Source organism: Mesoplodon densirostris, chromosome 4 (genome assembly GCF_025265405.1).
Source record: "Mesoplodon densirostris isolate mMesDen1 chromosome 4, mMesDen1 primary haplotype, whole genome shotgun sequence".
In the NCBI taxonomy this organism is placed as follows: Eukaryota; Metazoa; Chordata; class Mammalia; order Artiodactyla; family Ziphiidae; genus Mesoplodon; species Mesoplodon densirostris.
In genome coordinates, this window is record NC_082664.1 from 164337175 (window position 1) to 164364897 (window position 27723).

Sequence of the window (27723 nt, forward strand, 5' to 3'; positions counted from 1 at the left end):
ATTTCAATTCCAAATGCCTCACAATTTAATATTAAGATATGAGTGTATGTTAGTATCTGACCATAATCTTTTTACATCCCACTGTTTAAAGTTTAACACCTGAATGCTCCAAATGTGTAAGCAGAAAGAAAAATGTTGCAATTGCAGGGGTACCTAGGTAATGCCAGCAGAAGTCAGCTTCTGAATTTAGGGGGGAAAATAGCACTCCACTACCATCTACCTATACAATGACCACCATCTTTGAAGCTAAATAAGAGATAACTCATAAAAAGTTTTCAGTTCCATTTGGCCTCCTAACTTCTGGACCACAATCATGATAGAAACCTATACAACATTTCCTTTTTTTAAAAAAAAATAACCAACTATGGCTCAGTGCTGGAAGTGGGAGTGGGAGACTGGGGTAAGGGAAACTGGGAAGACTTTCTCGCTATATTCTTCATCCTTTCAGCCCAAGGCTTTAAAGAGAGGCTAGAAAGAATTATAACATAATCACTTGTCTATCTCCAAAAAAAAAAAAAAGTAACACCAAAATATCATTTTAGATCAGTTTTAAGGTAGAAAGATCGAGGCTAGGAAATTTTAACATCAATTTCACATATCTGGGAAATGAGAAGACAACTATACAATGATATCCATCATATACACTGACAGGCTCAAATTCTCTTAATAGAAAATGTCTATTTGACTAAATGCAAAAAGTGATAATATACAGCTGTCTAGACACTATTTAAAAAAACAAACTGATGTTAATTATATGTAGATATATTAGTTGTAGACCATATAACAAATATCACTAAGTTGTTTTCCATTATATGTCTTTTGATAAATGAGAAATACTAAAAGTCACACCTATAATATTTTCATATAGAATATATTAGAGAAGTTTTTGTTTTTAGATAAGTTTTTGTTAAAGAGATATGAAAATTTTCAAACCAGTACATCAGTTCTAATAAAATGAACTCAAGAAAAAATTGTAAAACTCAAACTCTATTTTCTGAAATTAATGTCCTTTTCAAGGGGATTTCTCTCAAGATTTCATTAAATGCATACACGCCAGTATTTAAAATGCAATTCAACTTAAATTTTCTTTTCTTTAACTTCTGCCCAACTTCTGAGGTACACAGCTATTCCATAAAACAGGATATACATCTAGATAGGCTATTGTTATAGAGAGAAGATATAGCCAGTACTTAGGGAAAGTCCTATCTTACTTGTTGCATGATTTTTTCTATTTAATAAAAGACTCAGAAGAATCCTTATCCCACCACTCAGGGATTTAGTAATCTCCTCAATTATTTGTAACATTATCTGCTCTAACAAATGTTAAAGTGTTCTTCACTTCAGCATCATCTCTTAGTATACCGCTCCAACAAATGATATTTACTCCTACTCTTATTAGAAAGCCACAAATACACCACATCTCAAATTATTCGCTGCCATTACTTTTTCCTCAGATAAAAGAGAAATATTTCATATCCCGAAGTAACCTCAAAAAACTCACTCCACTATTTAGGCCAAAGGGCAGGATCAAACTCTCCCACACAATAGATTCACTCCTGGATTGCTCAGTCAACATCCAAAAAGACTCTCTTAGGAAACATTTCGTATAATTACTTACAGAGCAAAACTTTTCCAAAGAAAGTGAAATAAATACAGAAGTAAAGATTAAAAATTTTAATAGATTAGATAAGCTTTATTTTTTTAACTTAAAACTTGGGAAAAGAAAAATAATTAGTACCCTAAATTATCACTTTTGGGTTTTGGCTTTTTTTTTTTTAACATATTCCATCAAAATAATCATCTAGAAATTGTTAAGCACTGCTCTTTTTTTTTTTAAATAAATTTGTTTATTTATTTATTTTTGGCTGCGTTGGGTCTTTGTTGCTGCACGTGGTCTTTCTCTAGTTGCGGCGAGAGGGGGCTACTCTTCCTTGTGGTGCGTAGGCTTCTCATTGCGGTGGCTTCTCTTGTTGCGGAGCATGGGCTCTAGGCATGTGGGCTTCAGTAGTTGTGGCACATGGCCTTAGTTGGTCCACGGCATGCGGGATCTTCCCGGACCAGGGCTCGAACCCGTGTCCCCTGCATTGGCAGGTGGATTCTTTTTTTTTTTTTTTTTTTTAAAGAAGATGTTGGGGGTAGGAGTTTAGTAATTTATTTATTTATTTTTGCTGTGTTGGGTCTTCGTTTCTGTGCGAGGGCTTTCTCTAGTTGTGGCAAGCGGGGGCCACTCTTCATTGCGGTGCGCAGGTCTCTCACTATCACAGCCTCTCTTGCTGCGGAGCACAGGCTCCAGACGCGCAGGCTCAGTAGTTGTGGCTCACGGGCCTAGTTGCTCCGCAGCATGTGGGATCCTCCCAGACCAGGGCTTGAACCCTTGTCCCCTGCATTAGCAGGCAGATTCTCAACCACTGTGCCACCAGGGAAGTCCCAAGCACTGCTCTTTAAACTACTCTTGCTTTTATAATCTCCATCAAAGATCTAAAAAATCCATTTTAAATGACAGCCAGACTTTAAATATAACAACAACTTTATTGCATCTTTGGCGCCATCTGATAAAACAAAATCTTTAACAAATCTGATAAACGCTAAACATTGCTAAATATGCATTATAGAAAATTAAGACCAATTTAAGTACTGAAAAAGGCTTTTTGCAAATTGTAATAAAGTTAACAATTCACAACGAAATGCAGAGCATAGCAGCATCATATAACACATATTCCACAAGACAAATATTTGGCCTCAGAACTTAACAGAATACATAAAAATTGAGACTAAAAGCTGAAAAACATCTTAAAGCATCTAACAAATTCTCTTGGTCTTACAGTAGGAGCATCCCAATTCGTGTGTCAGGATGTGCAGAGAAACTGATCCCTCGGCCTGGCCTGAGGTGTCAGAGCTGGTAGCCTCCAAGCCCCAAACATCTCCATCAGTTTATCTCACATGCTGTACAACTACTACCATGTCCTACATGGTTCATGACATGGGAAGGGTTAGGAAATCCTGCAGAGCTAAACGCATCCAGACATACAAGTATCCAACCTTCCTTGTAATCTCTAGAGAAATACTGAAAAAATTTTAGTTACCCATCAATCTCACCCAAATCTAGGTTTGGAAATTCTATCTTTAATGACATGTCTTCCTATTTTTTAACCTGTACCATGCTTCTCCAGTAATTTTTACAAAAACAGAAACTCTGATATACTCAGTTCCCTCCCACCTTTATGAAAACTCACAACCCCATAGAAACTGCAACATGGCACAGACCATGACAACACTCCCTAATCTATGGTTCCAGTTCTCTGCTCGAGAATGATTTCCATCACTAGAGAAAATCAAGTTGGCAAGAAAGAAACTCAAAGTTTATTTCAAAGGGAGCAAGGAAAACTAAGAACAAAACTAGGCAAAGCAAATACTGCCTGTAACCCATCTTTTTAATTTACATCTAACAAAAATGTCTCTTTGTCAGAGTAATTTTTCCAGAATAAAATCTTAAGTTGTTCCCCTAACTGAAGTCCCTCAATAGTTCCTAAGCCCTGAGGTATGAAGTCCAAACCTCCAGAAATGTACACGACCCGGACCCTGATTTCATCTCCTCCCCAGCTCTATATTCAGAATGTTCAACTACTCAGTAACATCCTTGTATGGCCAAACCTTCATGCCTTTCTCACAGTGCTCCCCTACTTGGAATGCTTTATCCTACACACACACTCTTTTCATGGGAGCAGCTCAAATTTCAACCTAAGAATAATAACACATGGAACAGCTACAGTTACCACATAGTAAGGATGTCACTTAGGAACAGTCAAATCCATGCACTATTTACTGAGCATCTACTGAGTGCCAGGAACTTAGCACTAGGAATAAGTCTTTGCCCTCAAGGAGTTTACAGAATAGATGAAGATGAGAGTAAACAGGCCGCTGATTTTACTGGAGGACGACAGCTACTAGAGTGAGGCAAGCAGCGTGCTCTGGAGGCACAGCCCCACAGGGCTCACCTAGTGAGCGAAGTGGTCATGGACGATGGGGAGGAACTCTAGGAACCAGGGGACTAAGCAGAAACTGATTTACTTTTAAATCTTAAATGTGAAGTAAGGACTTGGGACTTCACTGTAATCCCAGTGGTTAAACGCCCAATGGCATTGTTCATGCTTTGCAGCTCCCTTTCTTCACAACAAACACAGAGAAATTACAGATAAAATATGAAGACAAATGACCAAAAGGACATACCTATGCCCCCAAACATGTTAAACAACTCCACAGATCAGAAATCTAACAGGAACACAAAGTGTGAGCCGCGCTGAAGCCAGGAGGTCTGCTGAGCTCTGGGCCCCAAAGCAGGAAAAGGCAGCAGGCAGCTGATCCTCGGGGATTAACTATGGGTTGATCGTATGGAGTAACAAGGGCTCCACAAGGGCTACGAGGGTCAGTAGCCAGGCTCTTTGCTCAAAACCAGGGACTGGGCTGGCACTCTTCCTTGATAGGAAACTAGACTGAAAAAGACTTCTGCTAACTGCACTCAGGCTACAGCTTAGGAAGCGGCTGACCTAATGCCAGCTGCCTCAGTGACTGAATCTGTGATATCCCCAACGTCACCATGGGACCAGGGCTCTGGTCCACTAACACAGACCTGATTCTGATCTGGGAACTCCAAAGCCAGGCAGAGACAACGGCAAATCTGCTAGACCAGCAGGGGAAATCACAAAGAGACAGAGAGACACACACACGCGCACACACACACACAGGAAAAAGAAACTCCCATCAGAACTTGCCTGCAGAATTACAGAACATGATGAAAACACCAACAATATCAACAACCACAACATAAACTCACTGCAGACAAGACAAAAATCATCAAATGATCTGAAAAAGACTTTAAAATCAGCATGTAAGAGATCTTCGAAGAGATAAAGAAATAACAAGAGCCAAAAAAATGTTAAATACAAACGAGCAGAAATGAGAAATGAACTAGTAGATATAAAAAAAATACCAATTAAAAATCTTGCAAATGAAGTATAACCATTGTAATTTATAGATAAATTGTTGGTGGTTCCAATACGTATCTTGGCTGCCTAGTAAGCCATCCCTCCCTCTGCTTTCACGCTCACAGGGCTCTGAGTTTTAGGGGGCAGTCGTGTTAGACACCAAGATTCAGAAATCAAAGACACCCTGTATTTGTCCTCAAAGAACTTGCCATCTGTAACAGTGATGCTACCAGACCACTAAGGTTACAACGCAGAACAAAATTTAGTTAAATTTCCAAAAAAGGTAAGCATTTTTTAAACTAAAATGTTCTTAGTGTTCATGAAGTCATATTACCATCTTTACTAGAGTTGGCATTCTATGATAGGTAAACATTCTCACAAAACTTTATGTGAATGGAGCTGACATAACCAAAGATGCTTCTTTCCGAATCTGTATTTGAACTCATCTGGCAACTATCCTTGTTTATTCAAAGCACACCACCGAAAAAGTAACCCACTGAAAAGTCTCCAAAACCAAAGATCACTACTTGCAATATTACTTTTAGTAGAAAGCACTCAAAGATTTCACAATAACAGCTTCATTTTCACTTATCAACTGCCTGATTATTCAAACTGATGAGAAAAGCGACTCTATTCCTATTAAGGTAAATATAATCAATATAAATAACATGTGAAAATTTTTTAACTCTCTAATATTATATTCCAATAAGAAAATGCTCACTTCATCCCAAAGTTTCCATAATCAAAAAGCTGTACTCTAAAAGTACATCAGAACTGTCATAGGATCCCAGTCAGGATTAAATCTTAATTCTTTCCTCACTCTCTAAAAGTAAACAACACAAAATAGTAAAATCCAGTTCTCCTGTTCACAAACAGAAGTGGAAAGGAATGACAGAAAATATTACATATACCATCCCCTCACAACTGAGAAGATAAAATCCATATCAAAAGATAGGTCTATAGGATAGACTTGGTTCCTTGATCCATCAAAGACATTGATAAAGAGATTTTTCCTTTTTTTTGCTTAAATATAATATTAACCTATGTTACCCAATGATTAAATTTCACACAATAAAACCTCTGCTAATTATGGTCAACTGCGATTTTTTCCCTCTTCATATTTCCAAAAAGTCATTTTCCAATGGCTAGTCAATAGAAAAGTTTAGATAGTAGAACTAAACCAGCCAAGAAGCTAATGACACAGATATCCTCACCACACCTAACTTCTTAGAATAAATCAAACATCAATCTCCTCCTTTAAATAGAGGCAAGTGCACAGTATTGGGCTGAACCAAGATTATCCAATCTCTGATGAAGTGACATAATTCCAACCTGCTCAGTAACAAATTTTTTCTTTAAGTACAACACCGCAGATGCCCCTGAGAGGACTGAAATGATACACAGGAGGAAGGACACTTACCCATGACTGAAGATGTCTTTGTACGTGGTCCCGATCAGGCACTACACCCAAATCTGCTGTCCAACGTTTCTCAGAGGAATACATGTCCTGGTCAGAAAACAAAGAGAAAGAAATCATATTTTCTAAAGGTCAATGTTTAAAGTTTTCTAAAAGGAAATAAAAATAATTTACTTATAAAAATTTTCTATTTCCAAAAGAACCCCATGACATCATCTAAATATAAAAAATTACCAATCTTTGGAATATCATGATTCTGCTCCTATTTTCCTTTTTCTGTAAGTCATTACCTCAAAAGCAAATAGTACGTCTAAAGGAGTTACCACACAGAAACTTATTAACAGGTGCCCTTTGTCTTCAGTTCCTCCCCATCCCACCCCCTCATAAATAAGTCATAGGAAGAAAGCACTCCATTTGGGGTAAATTAAGCATATCACACCTGCTAAATGTATTCTGACTGCACACAGGTGATTTATATACACCATCAAATAAAGATTACCAAAGTTATTGCTATGGACTTTCCCTTATAATGGGCATTTTCCTCACAATAAAAGTAATATGGTTTCATTGTTTTAAAAAGCTGGAAACATGGGCTTCCCTGGTGGCGCAGTGGTTGAGAGTCTGCCTGCTAATGCAGGGGACACGGGTTCGAGCCCTGGTCTGGGAAGATCCCACATGCCGCGGAGCGGCTGGGCCCGTGAGCCATGGCTGCTGAGACTGCGCCTCCGGAGCCTGTGCTCTGCGATGGGAGAGGCCACAACAGTGAGAGGCCCGTGCACCGCGATGAAGAGTGGCCCCCGCTTGCCACAACTAGAGAAAGCCCTCGCACAGAAACGAAGACCCAACACAGCAAAAATGAATAAATAAATAAATTCCTACCCCCCAACATCTTCTTTAAAAAAAAAAAAAAAATTAAAAAAAAAAAAAAAGCTGGAAACAGCAGCAAAGTAGAAAGAAAAAAAATTCTCTCACAGTACAATGCCACTACATCTACCCAATCATGTGGGGCATATCTCCTTTCCAGGAACTTTCTGTACATATTTTAAAAATACACTTTATAAATACTACATACAAAATTTTGTATTGGTTCTTTTGAGTATAACGTAAAGCATCACCCTGCATTATTATAAATAAAAACTTAACCCTTTGCGAAGATTTCCATTATAAATCTTCCTTTCTTGATAATATATTAAAGAAAATGAGGCATAAAGTAATACTAATGCTACATTTAAACATAACCACGGATGCACAAATGCCTCCCCAAACCTAATATATGAAATTTCACAAATAAGGTAACATCAGATTTGATACAAAATTTACACTTGTGCTAAGTCATGTGTAGCTACCTTCATAAACTGATAAGCTACTTCTCGCAATCACCAGAAGTGGTGATTACTTTCTAGATCAATTAAGAAAATAGCATAATACTAAGGACCTCTGCTTCTGAAACAGATTTCAGTTCAGGAACCATTTTTTTCTTTCTTTTTTTTTTTTTTTTTTTGCGGTATGCGGGCCTCTCACTGTTGTGGCCTCTCCCGTTGCAGAGCACAGGCTCCGGACGCGCAGGCCCAGCGGCCATGGCTCACGGGCCCAGCCGCTCCGCAGCATATGGGATCCTCCCAGACCGGGGCACGAACCCGTATCCCCTGCATCGGCAGGCGGACTCTCAACCACTGCGCCACCAGGGAGGCCCAGGAACCATTTTTTGAAGAAATAATGCTTGCCCCATCTATAAAACATCTCTACTCATACTGTGTAATATACAAAAGAAGGATAAATTCACCGAATGGAAATTCTGGAGGCCCAGCAGGGTCCACACACTGTAATTAGCAGTGGCCTATCTCCGCCGGGCTACCGCATAATCACCTGGCCCCCACCCCACACGCCCTCCTCTTCGTCTTGCAGTGGATACTATTAAATGATTTCCATTTCCAGATAACCCAATTATCCCAAAGAAAATGAGAAGCTGTAGGGAAAATTCTAAAACAACACATAATCCACGTGACGAAAGGTTCTCACCATGAATACACTTTCTTCCTGGCGCTTCGCCGAGTCTATTAGACTTGTTTCCCGGCCAGGAGACTAGGAGGTGGCGCACGCTGCCCCGAGGAGAGCACTGACAGGTGGCCGAGGACGGGGGCCCCGTGTCACAGAGACACAGAGGAGACTACCCGCTCACAGGGGCCCCGAGAGCTCACGCACAGCTCGCTCACACCTGTGGGGTCCTCTCTCTGCCCAGGGACTTCTCTCTTTGTTCATGATTATATCAAGTTTTTTTATCTTAATTTAAAATTCCTACATGGCAACATCAAAGCACTTTGTACTAAGTCGTGCACCCCTCCTACCCACAGTTATAAACTGCCAAATAAAAACTTATTCAAGGATTGAAGTTCCTCAGATATTAGGAGTTTTCTCAGCACTAAAAATAGTAGCCTCAAAAAAACCAGGATAATAAAACTTATAAACACTGGATTTATAACCTAACTATCTGAGGTGATAAATGTACTTGACAAATATGTAACAATGCATGAGTTGGAATTAATGTCATGGAGTAGTTCTTAGAAAACATATTTTTAAATTACTTATAACTGAAGTCCTATGTTCAAGATTCTTTATGCTAATCACAGCTTTGAAATGCAGACCCTCCATCCCCAAGTAGGTGGTTACCAATTCTTTTCAGCAATGAGGCAGTTCAGAAGCACAAATGATAGAACTTTCAGATTCCCTTCCTCCTCCTCAAAATGCTACCACCTAGACATACGAAGAAGAAAGAAGAAAAATCTTACTTGTTGTTTTTCACACCATCTAAGAGGGAAAGAGTACTGTCTTAAATCCAGAGTTTCACATAAAAGGCGTTATTGGGATATTTCTGCAAAATCTGGCCTTTTGATGCATTTTCCAGGAACTTGAGCCACTGCTGTTTATTTTCAGCAAAGAATTTATCCTCATGCTAACCTGCTATGGGTTCTTTCAAGTGGCTCCTCCAACTTTTGTGATAACGCTTGATATGCACAAGTGGTAAGGCTACAGCAGGCCTCCTTAGGCCTGCTGACACCCATCCTGACAGAGAACTCAAGGTCCAGTTAAAGGAAAGAAACTCCACCATATCCTTTTCTTTACTGCAGGCACTAAACATGACCTAAAAATAATTCCTGTCACTTTTTTTTAATATTTATTTTTATTTAGTTTATTTTATTTATTTGGTTGTGCTGGGTCTTGGTTGTGGCAGGCGTGCTCCTTAGTTGTGACTCACAGGCTCCTTAGTTGCAGCTTGCTGGCTCCTTAGTTGCGGCATGTGGCCTCCTTATTTGTGGCATGCGAACTCTTAGTTGTGGCATGCATGTGGGATCTAGTTCCCCGACCAAGAATCAAACCCGGGCCCCCTGAATTGGGAGTGCAGAGTCTTATCCACTGTGCCACCAGAGAAGTCCCTCCTGTCACTTTTAGTCAGTTAAAACCTATGGAAGTATTTAAAAGGATTTCTGGTTTTATAACACCAGATCATCTATTCTAAAACTAGCTCAACAGTCCCACTTTTAATTATTTTAAAACTTAAATTTAATAGAATTATAAACCACAACATACAGTAAGTAGCACATTCTATTGTTTCTAATAATATTCTGTGTGGAGAGCAAATTAACATTAATTTATTTCATTGTACAATAACTTCTACAAAGAAAATACACAAAGATTCCCAATCTCTACTAAAAGCTAATGTAATTTCCATTTTTAATCTCATCACAAATTATAATTTTAAAAAACCAAATTTAATCTTGAAGATATTATGCTAAGTGAAATAAGCAAGTCATAATAGGACAAGTACTCTACGATTTCACATATATGAGGGACCTAGAGAAGTCAAATTCACACAGACAGAAAGTAGAATGGTGGTTGCCAGGGGCTGGAGGAACGGAAAATGGGGAGTTAGTGTTTAATGGGTGAAGAGTTTCATTTTGGGAAGATGAAAAAAGTTCTGGAGATGAATGGTGATGGCTGTACATTAATGTGAATGTACTTAATGTACCTGAACTGTACACTTTAAAATAGTTAAAATGGTAAATCTTATGTGTATTTTACTACAATAAGAAATATGAACATAAAAAAAGAATCAGTTACCTACGGTTTCGAAAGAGTAAGCAAATCCTGAAGTAACAGAAATTACAAAGAATTTAGACTTTTTAATACATAAATATTAAAAAACAACTGCATGTTTCTAAAATATTTGGCTATAAGAGAAAAAGAAGTGTCTATGTGAGAAATAGCTAGGACTCATTATTTAGATTTTTTTTTAAATCCCTACAACTAAATTACTAACACACGCTCCTGCTAAATCCAGGATTTAGCTCTTCCCCCAATACCACCATTCACTATGATCTCTTAAACTCATTTGGTTTATTTCCATCCATTTTCAAAATACTTTTCCTTCTAAATACGTGTATACTTTTTCATTCATGCGCTTTTGTATACATAAAATACTTACTGACACCAAGAAGCTGAAGATGATGTGTAAGACTTTAAAAACTTTACCCACAGTTCTATTTTTATCTTTTAGCATCTTTAAAAATTTTGTAGAATAAGGACAAAGTAATTATTTAATTAATTTCTTTCTCATAATTTTTAATTTCATGGTCAGTTTGTTTAAAGAATTCCCACCACTCTGCTATGAACTTTCCAATGTTTATCATTCAAGATAAGTACTTCACTAACTAATATAATAAAGCTGTAAGAGACTTCTCTTTCTGCAATTCTTGTGTCCAAACGGCTTGAGAACCCTTTTGCTATGTGACACCTAAAAATGCTTGATAAAAATATAAGAACTATCCTTTTGAATGCATAGCAAAGCTCACAAGCAACTAAGAGATGTCCTCAGAGACCAAAAAAGTAAACAGGAGCACAAATAGAGAGTGGTAGGTGGGCAATGATGCCAGCAACTGCTCTAGAGGCACTGACAATCCCCCATAACCAAGCTGAGCCACTAGCCACATGTAGCTTTTTAATTTTAAATTAACTTAAAGCATCTAAAATTTAAAATTCAGTTCCTTTGTCACACTAGCCACATTTCAAAGGTGACTATTGGCTATCTAATTATTAGCACAGATATATAATATTTCCATTATCATGGAAAATTCTATTGGATAATGCTGAAGAGCTTTCAGTGTTAACAGTCATGCATGGGACAAAACAAAAGCTTCATACTACACAATATGGGAAGTCAGACTAAAGATAAGCACTTAAAGCCTGGTCCCTGAAGAACCAAATCTTCAATAAAAAAGAATAAACTATGAAAAAACAATCTACCACAAACGGAGACTAGAGAAAAATTCTCCCCTGAATCTAGGCTTATTGGTGTTGTGGGAGGAGAAGGGGAATATTCCCCGGAAGTTTGTAACCAAAACCAACCTTCACACGGGTATCAAGTTCAAATTCATACTACTTGTACATTGTGAAAATCTCAAGCCTAGAAATTAAGTGGCCCTGGGTTGACAGTGTCCTCAATTGCAATTCTTCTCTGGGAGAAAGCACTCTTAACCCCACAGATAAACTTACCATAAAAGCAAGTTCAAATTGTAAAACTAAGAATAATAAGCAAGATACAACAGAAATCAGTATATAATTCACAATTTTTTTAAAAAGAGGGTACATTAATGTTTCAAAATACTAACTGAAATGGAAAATATGAGCAAAAAAGAGGGCAACAGATTTTTTAAAGAATCAAGTGAAAAAGAGGATAACTAAAATTAAACCTCAATGGACAAGTTCAGCAAACTGGATACTGCTAAAGAGAGAATTAACAAACCAGCTGATGGACCTGAAATGATCCAGAATGCAACAAGACAGATTAAAAAAATAAAGGAATATTAAGAGACGTGAAAATAGAATAAAATATCTAATATGTATATCTAATTGGAATTTTAGAAAGAGAACAAAAAGAATGAGGGAGAGACAATATGCAAAAAGAGAATAGCTGAGAATTTTCCTGAACTGATGAAAAACAGTACTGCACAGATTCAAGTTCAGCAAATACCAAGAGATATAAATTTTTTCTAAAAAAAAAAGAAATTGACACCTGGAGACATCACGGTGAAACTGCAAATCATCAATGACAAGGAGTTCTTAAAGCCAACCAGAAGCAAACGTCAAACTGCTTACAAAGGAACAATCAGACTTGACAACTGATTGATCAACTGCAACCATGGAAGCCAGAAGACAATAATATCTTCAAAGTTCTAAGAGAAAATAACTGTTAAGCTATAATTATGTACCCAACTCAGCTAAACTATCTTTTCAAGAAAACGGGCAAAATAAAGAAAATTTCAGACCCAAACTGAGGGAGTACACTGTAATCATTAAGGATGCTTCCAAAACTGTAGTTGACAAAGATGGAAAATGATGCCAAAAAGAAGGTCTGAAATACAGGAAAGAATGGTGAGAATAGAGGATTGTAAAAATGAGTAAATGGAAACAAGTATTAGAGGTATAATTTCTAAATTAGGAGGTATAAAAACAAACCTAAAATACTGAGCAAAAGCAGCATGTAATCTAGAAGGGAGATACAGGAATGGAAACAGTCCAAGTTTCTTATGCTGTTTTTCAGAAGGAAGATGTGGCAGACACTATCTTTTGTTCATATGTCCTCCATCACGTGCTGTCCTTGCCGTGGCTTCCCTGGGAGTGGAGGATACTCCCCACCTCATGGATTTGAGGGTCTGGCCACATGACATACTGGAATGTGAGCAGAACTGACACTGTGCCATTTCTAACTGGAGGCTTTAAGAGCACTGTGCTGTCTGAGTTCTCTTGTACTCAGACACTGCATCCCAGTCACTGCTAGTCCCAGAATCAGGAGATACCCAGCACACAACTGAACCCAACCCACAGGTTCCAGCCAAACCCAGCCAACCTAGCCACACACAGCAGAGACTGCCAAACCTGTGAGGTGGAAATAAATGTCTGTCACTGTACATCACTGAAATTTTGCAGTAGTTTGTTACCCAGAATTATTACAGCAAAAGATGACTAATACCAAGGTGAAAGATATTAACTTTATATATTCTTTTTATTATTTTTTATTTATTTATTTAATTTATTTATTTTTGGCTGCGTTGGGTCTTCATTGCTGCGTGTGGGCATTCTCTAGTTGCAGCAAGTGGGGGCTACTCTTGGTTGCAGTGAGCGTGCTTCTCATTGCAGTGGCTTCTCTTGTTGTGGAGCATCGGCTCTAGGTGCGCAGGCTTCAGTAGCTGTGGCAGGCGGGCCGTAGAGCGCAGGCTCAGTAGTTGTGGCGCACGGGCTCAGTTGCTCTGCAACATGTGGGATCCTCCCGGACAAGGGATTGAACCCATGTCCTCCACACTGGCAGGCGGATTCTTGACCACTGCGCCACCAGGGAAGCCCAAAGGTATTAACTTTAAACGCAAATTAAATTTGTGGGCATTCGTTTTACTAAAAAATTTTACTAAATTTGTGAACATGTGTGTATATATATATATATAAAAAACTACAAATACTGATACATATGTGTATACACACACAAAGTGATACTATTTATATAAAGTTTAAGAATATGCAAAATTAACAATATGTTTTTTAGGAACTGTACATATGTAATACGACCATAAAGAAAAGCAAGAGAATGCTGGATCCCAGAGTTTCTGGAGACAGGAGTAAGATAGAGGAGGAGTTGTAGGGAGTTGTGAGCCAAGAGGGCAGTGCTAGCATTCTACCACTTAACCTGAGGGAGGGGACAGTACAAATATCATTCTATTAGACCTTACATAACATTACATATAGTCCTTTGTATGAATATATATTTTAATATGAAAAAGCAAAACTTTTCCAACAAAGTTCAGAAATGAAATGATTATAAATAAAAATGACCACATATGTAAGTAATCACATGTATAAAAGAGTTAAATGCATTTATAATCTTAAGCCGTAATTAAGAGGCAGAAAGAGTTATAGTGACTCACATTCTTTTATTTTTTTAATTAATTAATTTTTTATTTTATTTATTTTTGGCTGCGTTGGGTCTTCATTTCTGCGCACGGGCTTTCTCTAGTTGTGGCAAGTGGGCGCTGCTCTTCGCTGTGGTGCGCGGTCTTCTCATTGCAGTGGCTTCTCTTGTTGCGGAGCACAGGCTGTAGGTGCATGGGCTTCAGTAGTTGTGGCACGCGGGCTTCAGTAGTTGTGGCTCGCAGGCTCTAGAGCGCAGCCTCATTAGTTATGGCACACAGGCTTAGTTGCTCCGCGGCATGTGGGATCTTCCCGGACCAGGGCTCGAACCCGTGTTCCCTGCCTTGGCAGGCGGATTATTAACACTGCACCACCAGGGAAGCCCTGACTCACTTATTCTTTAAGAGAAAGAGACAAATACAAGTGATAGCCAGGTCCACTATAAAATGCAAGAGGGAATTTACGTGAAAAGACTGATGATTATACATTATCCAAACAGCTCTCTGGCCTTCCCAAAGAGCTGTGTCATTTGTGCATCTGCTCTCAGCTATCTGATCACTGAAGATTCTGATCTCACCTTCACAGCTGTATAATACAAGTCCATTTTCTAGTAGAAATTCCTAGATCCTGTTTTGCAGAATTGCCATGCATTGAACTACCATCCCAAGAAAAAGCTTTAAGAAAATTGTCTTAATTGAAGGATTATTTGTAACAGGAAAAAAAAAGTATAAACAACTTAAATGTGCAACAATAAGGGACTGACTAAATGAATTGTTAATTTACATGTAATAGAGTCTCATGCATCCATTTAAAAAACATCGCAGAGAAATTTAATGACAGTGAGTGAATGAATGCTCTCCAATGTTCTTTGTGCCACTTTCTCACAATCAGCAAGAAGTATCAGAAATGATGCCTCAACCAACTTAAATGTATTTCCCCAAAGGCTTATAAACCAATACTTAAAGTGATTAATGTTCAATTTTTAAATTTAAAATGAACAGATAATATAAAAATTTACTATTCATTCAATAAATATTTACTGAGCAGCTATTATGAGCCAGACAGTGTTCTAGGCTCTGGATACACAGCCACGAACAAAACAAATACCCCATCCTCGTGGAACTCACATCCTAGCAATTCTAGTACCTTCCCTTCTTAATTCAGATGCACAGTTCATTAGTTCAAATAAATATGTCAGGGCAGATTCCAGGTAATGTCTTCTTATGCCAGATAAAGAAAACTTTAATTAATATTTAAAGTCATTATTCATTGACATGGATGGTCTCACCACTGTACTTTCACAATTCTTGAGCTTTCTATAAAGAATGCTCTTTCTGCAGTTTACACCCCCTGAAACACAATGCTGAATTCCCATGGCTTTCAGTATTTTCCCTGCTCAAGAGAAGTAAAGCAAATCTTCTATCACAGCTAGAGTAGAAGGTTTATTTACCTTATTCACTCAATCAACAAAGTACTTCCTGCTAATAAGATCAGAGAAGGAGATGGGCAAAATGAGAAATCCTTCGGTTTCCTAGGCTTGTTTACACGTGTATGTTAATGAAGCATCAGATAAGAACCAGGTCTGATTTCCCCTTCTACAGGTAGAATTTAAGTTAGGTTTCCAGAAGGACTTATCGAATTCTAGTAGCTTTACACTGGTCAACGCGTCAACTTCTAGGTATTCAAGAAAACAAATGTCCTTCCCAAGGCTTCCTTTCCTATCTCAGTTACAGAGACGCAGGGCCTTTCAAAAGCAGCTTATAATTTGCTTACATGTCACATTTGCCTAATGTACTTGATACATCCTACCAGAACTAAGCATAATGCCTGAGGTCTACAGATAAAAGCTAAAATGAAGGGTACAGTATCTCTGATTTTCAGGGGCCTGGCTTCATTTAAAAAGTCAGTTAAAAATTACATACAGCTAAGTATAATATAAGCACTGCTGCAGACACTATGAGGACTACAAAGGAAAGCAGACAGGATTCCAGGCCCAACTTTAAGGAATTTACATCTAGTTGGATTCTAAACACAAGAATATATCCATCCATCCATTCAATAAATACTAATTCAGCTCTACAACATGGAAAAACTTCTCAAAGGGCTTGAGATACAGCAATCGAGACAAACCTGATCCCAGCCACCCTGCCTTTAACAGAACATAGGACAAAAGTCCTAAAGAAGATGGGAGTCAAGGGCTTCAGCTCATGCAAAGGCCTTATACTGAGTTAAAATCAGTAAATGTATGGGCAAAAAAATGTGAATGTATACAGGTGAAAAAAAGAAAATTCATGTAGGATGTCAATAAAATTGGAATTCAGCAAGCTGATGGCAGAATGTAAGAAAATCACTCAACATACAGTAAGTCCAAGATGAAAGTGGTCCAGCTCTGCCATTAACCAGCTCTAGGAATGTAGATCAAGTCACTTCACTTCTCTAAGCCTTGGTTTCTTTATCCATAAAATGAGAAGTTAGCTTTTTCAACCTGGCTACCACTCAAGATTGTCAATGGATTATGCATGACAAAAAAAAATGCTTTCATAAACTAAATATCTCATATATTTGACACATGCATAATCATGGATCCATTTTTGGTCTTATTATAAAATAAAGGAGTTGAAACATAATTTTTAAGTTCTCTTTCTAGCACTGTAGGGTTTGTGACCTAAAAAGTAATTTTAGATCAATGGATAACTAAGAAAGATTCTAACTTCCTCAGCATAATAACTAGACTCAATTAATAAATTATTGCAATAAACCAAGTATGAGCTGGAAAAAAATGGTCTAAAATGTTGGTCATGTTTTAAAAGGGGGGGGATGGCAGATTCAAAGGACACTTGGAAGAAAGTCAAAATGACTACTAACAGTGAAGTAATTAAAGGTAATCCTAAATTCAAAGGGAGAATCCATATGATATTATTTTGGCAATCCTCAGTGATGGCAGATCATCAACTTTGTAGGAAAAAGTTTTTGTAAAAGAAAAATATTGGGCTTCCCTGGTGGCGCAGTGATTAAGAATCTGCCTGCCATTGCGGGGGACACAGGTTCGAGCCCTGGTCCGGGAAGATCCCACATGCCGCGGAGCAACTAAGTCTGTGCACCACAACTACTGAGCCTGTGCTCTGGAGCCCGCGATCCACAACTGCTGAAGCCAGCGCGCCTAGAGCCTGTACCCTGCAACAAGACACACCACCGCAATGAGTAGGTTGCACACCACAACGAAGAGTAGCCCCCGCATGCAGCAACAAAGACCCAACACAGCCAAAAATAAATAAAATAAAATAAAAAATAAATAAATTTATTTTTAAAAAAATAGTGAAATGCCTGGAAGGGCATATTTCTTTAAAAAAAAAAAAAAGAAAAGAAAAATATTTCCCAAGCAAGTCTGGTGAAGGAGCTTAGAATTCAAACTGATCATAACATGTGATATAAATTGATGTTGAATAGGGTTTCATATCTCTAAAAAGCAATTTCTAAAAAGAAATTTCTCTTCAGCAACTAATGTAGTCTACTAATGGTAACTAATTGGAATACATAATTCTAAAATGCTGCTTTCAAAATGAGTCTATTACTTCACATAAGTCTATTACTTATTCTACTTAGCCTCTATTTTCTAATAACTAATCATTAGCTGGGAAAGTAAAACACAAACACATGAAAGTTACATAAAAGACAAAATAAGGGACCTGCATTTCTGACAAAGCTAAGCCACATATTACACACCAATCTTCTTAAAGACAAAAACCTAGACCAAAAAATATATATATAAATGTATATATAAAGTATATTTTTTAATTATTAAAAATATCAGAGGGTAAAAATTGGTACAACCACTTTGAAAAACTGGTAGTAACTCAAAGAACTAAATATTTATCTACCTATTACTCAACAATTCCATTTCTAGGGATACTTCCAAAAGAAAGGAGTCCATATGTCCAACAAAATACATGTATAAGAATGTTCGGGGCCTCCCTGGTGGCGCAAGTGGTTGAGAGTCCGCCTGCCGATGCAGGGGATACGGGTTCGTGCCCCGGTCTGGGAGGATCCCATATGCCGCGGAGCGGCTGGGCCCGTGAGCCATGGCCGCTGAGCCTGCGCGTCCGGAGCCTGCGCGTCCGGAGCCTGTGCTCCGCAACGGGGGAGGCCACAACAGTGAGAGGCCCGCATACCGCAAAAAAAAAAAAAAAAAAAGAATGTTCATAGCAGCTTTATTATAACAGCCCAAAACTGGAAATAATGCAAATGCCTATTAAAAGTAGAATGGAGAAATAAATTGTGATACATTCATATGTTAGGTTACTACTACGACAGACAGTATTTTCCAATAACAGTCACTGCAATATTTCTCGACTCACATGTTCTTCCTGAATCTTGCATCTCTCTCATCAACAGGTTTCTGCTCTCTCTAAACCTGGGTCGGTTCCTAACAGGTGACCTAGCGCCCAACTGGTTCTCCACATCCCCCCCTCCCCGGGCTGCGTGTGCAGGATGACCGCCCTGGGAACCGGCCACCACCCAGTGACGAACTCAGGCCACCTAAGATGCTCTATCATCAACCACCAGCTGTGGGAGCAAATGTTCAAACAACGTTAGGCCCAGCCTTCGAGCCGCCCTACTTGAAACTAAATGAAGCAGAGACAAGCGTTGCCCAAACTGCAGTTTTGTGACACACATAAATGTTGTCATTGTTTAAGTCATTGAGTTTTGAAGCAATTTTTTTTGAGGCGACAGTAAACTAGAAAAAGTGCAGAGCAATAAAAAAGAAACACTAATGCTACTTGCAACAACATAGCTGAATCTCATTGATAATGACACAATGTTGAATGAAACAAGCCAGACCAGAGAGTACATATTGTATGATACCATTTTGATGAAAAACTAGAAAACTTCTATGGTGAGAGAAAACTGAGTAATTGTTACTTGAGGCAAGGGAGGAAGGTGTTATGGATTGGGAAGGAGTGTGACCAAGCCTACTTCAGTGGCAAAAATATTCTATACGTTAAACTGGGTGTGATTATATACTTAATTACATTTATAAAAATTCTTCAGGGTATACATTTAAGATTAGTGCATATTATTATATGTATATTACACCTTAATTTTTTTTAAGGTGGGGAGAGGTGGGGCAATCAAAGAGCTAACAAGATAATGAGGAATTACCAGCCACAGTCTAAGAAGAGGAATCCAAAATGGGGACCATGGTACCCTGGGGCTTCTTTCCTCCTGGAAATGTTTGCCCAATCAAGGGAGGTGCCCGAGAGGCTAAAATGCACTTAGGCAGCCTTGTAAGCTAGGAAGACAACATGTCAGAGCACAAGAACCACCAAGGGAGCCATCCCCTGCTTTGGAATAAGACTTCGAAAAGCTGAATTCCAGAAGAAAGAATAACACAAAAGTAAACTAAACCAGTCTTTGCACAGACGCCAAAAAACAATCTCAATTTGGATCAAGGTGATCCTAAGTGCCTGGCAAAAGCAACAGAAAAATCCTTATCTAAATCTATAATTACTTCTAGAAATAATTTTTCAAATACAATGAACAGTACACAATCAAAGATGAGCAGGCATACAAGGAGATGAGACTCCTTGAGAAATACCAGACGACAGAAAAAACCTGCAGGACTCTGGGACAGAGTTACATGCTTACTCTGTCCACAGAGATATATGCAAGCTTTAACATTTTGATAGGGAATTAGTAACTATAAAAGTGGCATAGCAGATTTTAAAAAGAAGCAAACTGAAATTCTAGAATGAAAAATACAATAACCAAAATTAAGAACCCAGAGAATGAACACATTTAAGACCAAATTAGACAGAGATGAAGACTAACTTAGTAAACCGAAGATAGGCCAGAAGAAAATGTCCAGAAAAAAAGAAAAAAAATAGAAAACGTAGAAGACAGGTGGAATACACAAAGGAGTCAGTGAGACCTAACACTGGAACCGAAGTCCCAGAAAGATGAAGCATGAGAAATGGGGAGAAGCAATATTTTAAGAGATGACAGCTGAAAACTACCCAAGACTGATGAAAGACATCAGGTTACAGCATTAACAGGTATACGCCCAAGCAAGAAAAGGAAAGGGGGGCGGGGGGAGGACATCATCTGAAATAAAATCTGAAAGACAAAAAGAAAATCTTAAAAATAGCCTGAGAGAGAAACAAATTACCAACAAAGTGAGAAAATGCAGTTGCTTCTCAATAGAAACAAAGATTATAGAATAATCTCTTCTTCAAAGAACTAATATATAAATATATGTATGTATGTATCTCCAATCTAGAATTCTATACCTAGCAAAATGTATCTTTCAAGAATGTAGGTGAAATTAAAAACATTCTCAGGCAAACTAAGAGACCGAAATTTTTTCAACACTAAATCCACTCTAAAGAAAATACTAAAGGGTATTCTGCAGGCAGACGGAAAATTGTTTCAGAAGGAAGGTCAGTATCACAAGAAGGAATAAAGGAAAAGAAAGGCAGTAAGTCTAACTGAATAATAATGGTACAAAACAACAGAAATAGGTCTTTGGGGTATAATGCATATATGCATTTAAAAACATGATAACAATGAAATAGGTTTAAAAAATAAGAAAGAAATTGACTTACATGTTTTTAAAGGTCTTAACATTATCTGGAAAAAGGGTGAAAGTCTCAATTAATGCTACACTTTGATAAGGAGAGAAAAGATTAGTTTCTTAGGCAAATACTAAAGGAAGAGTAAAAGAATATATAATCCCAAGCTAATAAAAAAGGAGGAAATGGAATAATTATTTTTTAAAATCAATCCAAAACAAATCTAGAAAGAGAAAAAAGGAACATGGAACAGGTAAGATGTTTAATTTTTAACCATTAATATCAAGTTATCTGCCAATTCATTTTTATAAGAGCCATCAGCAAAATACACAGAAATATCTAGCCCCCACTCACATACCTAAACTTTGTAAACGTTAACCTCCACATCTATTCCATTTTTTTCCATTGTCACTGACTTTTCAAAGTCTTATTTCACCTTATCTTTTCTTATGTAACTGCAGATATGCTAACAAGCATTAAAACATCCAAAAGCCAAACAAAAAGAAACAGGAACAAAAAATCCAGAGAACCAACTGGCTTATAAATGCTGCATTAATTCCGCAATAAACTATTAATTTGCCATTACTGATCTATATAATAGTACTAACCAAAATTAATGTATTAAGAAGCTTAAAATGATATTCTTTCACTTATTTCATGAAAAACATTGCTCTAATATTTTTTAATTCACTTGTTAATTCAGTGAAGGGAAATCCCAGGATAAAATTAAAACTTTTTCTACACTAGTATCAATGTCAGCAAGACACAGGTGCAACATATACCTCTATCAGAGAATAAATAATCTCTTTAGAGCCAAAGATACTTAACCAAACAAGATATGAAACTCCAGAGTCACTCTTGAGCTTCCTATAAGCAAATGAAACTACCTGCCACTTACTAATTTTTTTTTAAATTTTACACTGGATTGCTACTTGTATTTTGTGAGGAGGAGATATTTTAAATAAGGAGGGTTCTAAGCTCTTCCAAGGGAAAATACTATCAAAATTAAATCAAAACACTATACTGATATTATACAGCATCTCGCTAAAGAAAATCAAAGAACCTTTTATTTACCACTTAACAGATATAAGAACTATCAAGTAATCGGTGCCAGAGTTATAAAAGTAGACACAAAGTGTGCAGACTCATCTCCAGTCTAACGAGGTGAGAGTCATCTAGACTAACTCCCTTTCTACAAAGGCTGAGCCACCTTTGTTCTCACCTGGTTCAGATGATGCGAGCACGGGGCCAAAAGCCTACCTTCTCTCCACAACTAACAGTGGTGGCGTATGTGCCACAGAGGGAACTAACACACAAGCCTTCTCTTCAGGGACCGTGTACTCAAAGTGTCCCACCCTCCCACTTGCCCTTTCCACCTGCCATCTTCTCCTCATCCTTCAGGTCTTACCAGCCACTTCCTCAGGTCAGCTTGCCCTGCCACTCCCAATCAAATTAGGTTCCCTGGTGGCAGGTTTTACAGCTCCCTGTACTTTACTTCAAAGGACTGATCCCTCCTGTTGTTGAAAACAAGGTACCTAACACAAGGTCATGGGTACAATAAGGCACTCAAGAATTATTTGTTGAATAAACAAACAAGTGTGAATTTATGATCCCCCCCCCGAATTTTACAAAGAAACAAGCTTTAAAAAATTAAGTTATCTGCATGAAATACCATAACCTGGAAATGGCAGAGACCAGCTGAGACTCCAAGTCTGTGACTCTAATTCCCGTGCTCTAATGCCCATGTATTATAAGGAAGTGTGCTAGAAGTCAGATTTCTTTCAAATGAATATTATTTTTGTATTGACTTCCACTGTAAAATTGAGACACTTTCTAAAGGAAAAAAAAATGAGACACTAAATATAAGGAAATCATATCTAACAATGCAATATGCCTTTCAAAGATCACACTGAAGGGACAAACTATACCTTTCTGGTAATAAGTGGTCTGAGTATTGTTGGTGTAGCAATACCATTGTGCTAAAACGAAACAAGGATGGTTGAAGTGAAATTGCAAACATAAACCAGAAAATGTAATCACTTGCCACTTTCTAAATGAAGCAGCAATTCTTAAAGTTTTGGTATTGTGGCTACGTTTTTTTTGCCAGCTTCAAACTGCCTTAACATTACTAGCATTTACAAATCAAAGTAATTTTGTTTCATTTCAGCTTGCCACGAGCTTAAATTTACTGGCCTCTTTTTCACCCATCTTCACTAGCTACAAAATGTAACAGTAACCTGAGAGAGATGCGAACATGAAGGCAAAGCCTGACGCACAACCTCTGCCTGGCACTGGAAGTCCAGCTTGGATCTGCCAGGAAGCTGTCTTGGTTCCCAAGGATGACCAGCCAATTAACAGATGGTGCCAAAGCCGACACTTCTACTTACTGGCTTGTTTAACCAATGGCAGCTGTCCTCCAGAGGAGCTATTTCATGTCAAACAATGTTATAACTGGTAATGAGCTATTCTCACCAGAAACAAGGATGCCAGAGAGTCAGACAGACTAGCTAAAAACAGTAAGTAGGCACCAACAGCAAGACTCAGGGCCCAAGTTCTTAATGTTTGGGAAATGATGCTTCTTTGAATGCCCTTGGGACACCTCAGTGATTCTTTAAATAGGTAATCAGCAAAGGAATTTCTGTTAACTCAGAATACCTGTACTTGGAATTAAGGCTCTGGTTTTCTTTTTAAAAATAATTTATACCTTTATTAGGGTAGCTTTTTTCTCATATTTTGACATATTTCAGTTACCTATGTGGAATATAACATAGGTCAACAACATCCACTTTAAGTAATAAACTAGACTATGTTTACAGACTGTACTATAAAAAAACCCAGCAAGCTCAGAAACGTTTTTCTTAATTTTCGGGTCTGACAGAGTGAGAAATAAAAGCAAATAAACCAACTGTCCATTTGATGCTGCCTAATTTGATTCTTGTTAAGATGACTTCACAAAAGAAAAAAGTACCCTGACTTCCCTGTAACAGAACTTCTCATAGATTCAACATGTGAGGGAGTTGGCCAGGGTTATAACTAAAGTTTTGTCCAACTTCTCTGTGCTGCGAAATATTAAATATCTATCCCAAAGACTTACTTCTATTTATAAATGGATTAATACAGGCTTGAAATCACTTTCTTCCAGCAAACAAAATATTTAAGACCGTGTCCCCACTTTTTTTCTATGTGTCACATTATTTCCAATGACTGGGTATTGCCCCAATTCAAAACTCCTTCCCAGTCCCGTAAGGGACTCATTTAACTCAGGTTGAAATCTACTGACTAAAAAGCATCCGTGGATTAAAATGAAGGGGGGGGCAGACTTGAATCTTCAATTTCTAGAAATGTCCACCCGTGGATTCATAGACTCTTCACATTTCTTGGCATTAAAATACCTGCCAGTAACCATGCTGCCGCATCACAACTGCCGCACCAACACCCGGCTGTGAGCTCCAAACTATTTTGCAAACTCTGCAAAGGCGCAGAGATTTCCAGCCTCTCCAAAGCCCTCATTCACCCCATCCTCCCCTTGCCTAGTCGAAACGAAGTCCCGCGGCAGGAAGGCAATAATTTAAAAGAACGAAGTTTGCCTCAGTCCTGCCCACTTGGACTCTGGAGGACGCAACTGAAACTTGCAAGGGAGACACGTCTCCCGGGGACCGAAACTTGCTCGGGGGGAGGGAGAGGCTGCGGGTCTCCCCTCCCCCCGGACCTGGCCGACCCCCGCCCCTTCCAGAGCCCCCCTTCACCAGTCGGCAGGTCCCCTCCCGCGCCGGCCCCGCCAGACCCTCCCCGCACGCCCCCCTGCGCCCCCCTACCCGGCGCCCGCCAACCTGCCAATCATACCCGCAGCACCCTGCCGTCCAGGTTCCAGGGGGTGGGGGCCAGGGCGGCCGCGCTCGTTTCCGGAGCCGGCCCGGGCCCCTGGAGGGCGGGGACGGGGAGCGCTGCTCCGTCCACCTCCCCCGGGGCCGGGAATGGCGGCGTCCGGCTCCCCGGGGCCAACTCCGAGTCCCTGCCTGGAGGAAACGCGCCGAGCCCCACCGCCGCCGGCCCCTGGCGGGGGGAGAGGAGAAAATGAACTTACCTCCGGACGGTCCTGTCGGCGGAGGCAGCGTGGGGAGTCCCGGGGGCCCAGGAGGTCCCGGCGCGGCGGCGGCTACCGCAGTGCCCTCCGCCCCATTGTTTCCCTTCCAAGAGGATCCCGGCGAAGCCGAGCCCTGGAACCAGGAAGTTCCCCGGCGCGACACCTCCTGCCGCCGCTATGGAAACGGCCCCCGCCTCCCAGGGCGGCTCGCCCGGGACCCCGCCTCCACGCCACCGGCCCCGCCCGCCTCACGGGCCGCTGCCATCCGACGCCGCTGCGGCCGCGGCCGCCGCCATCTTGGGGCGGCCCGGGCGGCCTCTTCCCGGCGGCACGTGCGCGCCGCTCCCGCGTTCCCGCCGGCCGCGGGGGCGCGCTGCCAGGGCTGCCGGGTTCGGGCGCTGTTCCCCCGGATGCGCGGCCAGAAGCGGCGCCTGGAACCCCGAGGGAGGGAGGGCCCGGGCGGCACTGAAGAGCCAGGACCTGGAGCAGGGCTTCGAGGCATTGCACGAAAACGACCGGCTTCAGCTGGTGTCAACTGTCAGGTCGAGGGATGGACGTGTTTCATTCCTGGATCAACTACTGACCAGCTGTCAGGACCTTGGACACTTTAATTTTCCCTATGCCTCAGCTTCTTCGTCTGTAAAGTGGCATAACAATAGTACCTGCCTCATAGGGTTGTTACCTGGAAGCAAGTGCATGGTACTTAGAAAGTGCAAAATTATCATTCATTCAATAAAATGGCACTGCTTCTGACAAAAGTCACATTTCTGTCTTTTTCCAGGAACTTAATCTAAGTGTTCAAATCAGCACCACTTTAAATAGGCTACTGTGTAAGATCCCATTGCTGCTTGAGACTTCTGAAATGCTGATCTTTTGTCCCATATTTCTCTAGGTCAGCTTTCCTTTTTTAGATCATGGAAATTGTCAAGACTTTTAATCTCCAGAATCGTCCATCAAGAGGTTCCATAAAAAGATGAATGATGTAAACTTTCCAATACTGTAATTAGCTGGCAGTTAAATGATTTATTCACGAGAAGCTAGCAAAGTTAGGGTGTGCAAATAACTAAAAGGCTTCCTGTCCTTGATTCCAGGAACTAGAATTACTAAAGCTGGCAGCTCTGCATGGTGGCTATTATCTCTCTTTTCCAGCTGCTGAAAACTGACACCAAGAAATTGGGTGCTGTGTGCACTATGGGAGAGGAGGGGAGGAAGGAGGCGGGGTCACGGCCTCTTCCAAAGGATGCAACCTTGAGAACCTTGCATAAGCTTAGGTCTCAAATGGTCTCTAAGGCTTCTCCTTCTAGCTCACAAATGTGATCTCCTTTGTACACTCTTTAAGAAAATACAATGTATATGCTTCCCTTTGGGTCTTCCTACATACATTTAAGCCAGGTTTGTGAAGACCAGTGTTTAATGATCCTGATCCAAAAATAGTGGAACTTGCATGATAGTCCAGTGGTTAAGACTCCACGCTCCCACTGCAGGGAGCACGAGTTCAATCCCTGGTCAGGAAACTATTGATAAGATCCCGCATCCCGCACGGTGCAGGCAAAAACAAAAACAAAAAGCAAACAAAACAAAGCCATAAATAGCTTGATATATGAAATGAACCGGGGTAAAAACAGATCAGGAGCTGGCAGGACAGCAGGACATTGGTAACTTTTTCAACACCCAAACACTTCTCCAAAAGTCATGGAATGCTCTGATTAGCGATCCCCCAGCTTGGGAAATTCTGAATTTCTGAAAGGCAGGAGCCCTCTCTCATATAGCCTTTTATCCCCCACTGGACCAGCAGATTGCTTTGCACATGGTAAGCCCTCAATAAACATTTATTGAATTAAATCACCATATTTGTGGTTGTGCTCTCATCATTTCAGGAGGCCTTGGGGACCACAGAGACACGCAAGAGGCGTTCTTCGAGGGACATCCTCGCAAACATCATAAACAAGAACCCGGAGTTACTAGTTAATGAGTTAATGGGATTTTGGATGAACAACCTCAGCCCCAGGCTTATTTGGCAAAACGAAGTGGAAATTTCAGATATGTTTTTCCATAAATTTTATGGGTAATTTTTTGAAAACTTTACTTTGGACCTAATTATGAGCACCACTGACTCAATTTTATACTACAATAATAGCATGATTAAGGTTCAGAAAAACCCACATTTTTCCCCAAGTCAACGTGTCACGAATGAATTGTGTCACCTCAGTATAAAACCTGTATTTGTTCTTAGGTATACCTTCAGGGGCTTCCCAGAATTTTTTTTTATTAACCGTCTTGGAGCTATTGTTAAACCGTAAACACAAAGTTTTGTCTTTATACCCCCAGCATAATGCTTGACACACGGTAGGCATGCAAATTCACTTATCTATGGCATATGATAAATATATAGAATTTATGTCAATGATTAGCAAGGAAATAAAGATAGAATCATTTTTCCTCTAAATGAGGGATGGGCAAACTTTTTCTTAAAGGGGAAAGATAATGAACATGAGAGCAGCCATAGACAATATGTAAAAGAATAAGTGTGCCTGTACTCCACTAGAAATTTATCATGGAAATAGGTGGATTTGACCCACAGGGCGTATTTTACCAACCCCCTAAAAATTATATTTAGATTATGCTCACTCTATTTTTATATTCATTCCAATAAAATTTCAGATAATAACTGAAGAAAGTGTAAAAGCTTGATATCCATAAAGCACCAAAAAGTTAAAA

General features: G+C 39.5%; 1 protein-coding gene across 1 annotated transcript in view; it reads right to left on the reverse strand.

Annotated features, from left to right (window-relative positions):
* Positions 1-25094, reverse strand: part of USP6NL (USP6 N-terminal like) — a 156044-nt gene extending 130950 nt beyond the window's left edge. Inside the window, exons 1-2 of the mRNA XM_060097602.1 lie at positions 25006-25094; positions 6403-6489 (exon numbers count right to left, since the gene is read on the reverse strand). The gene's annotated coding sequence lies outside the window, so the exon portion shown is untranslated. The remainder of the gene's footprint in view (positions 1-6402; positions 6490-25005) is intronic.
* Between the last annotated feature and the right edge of the window lie 2629 nt (positions 25095-27723).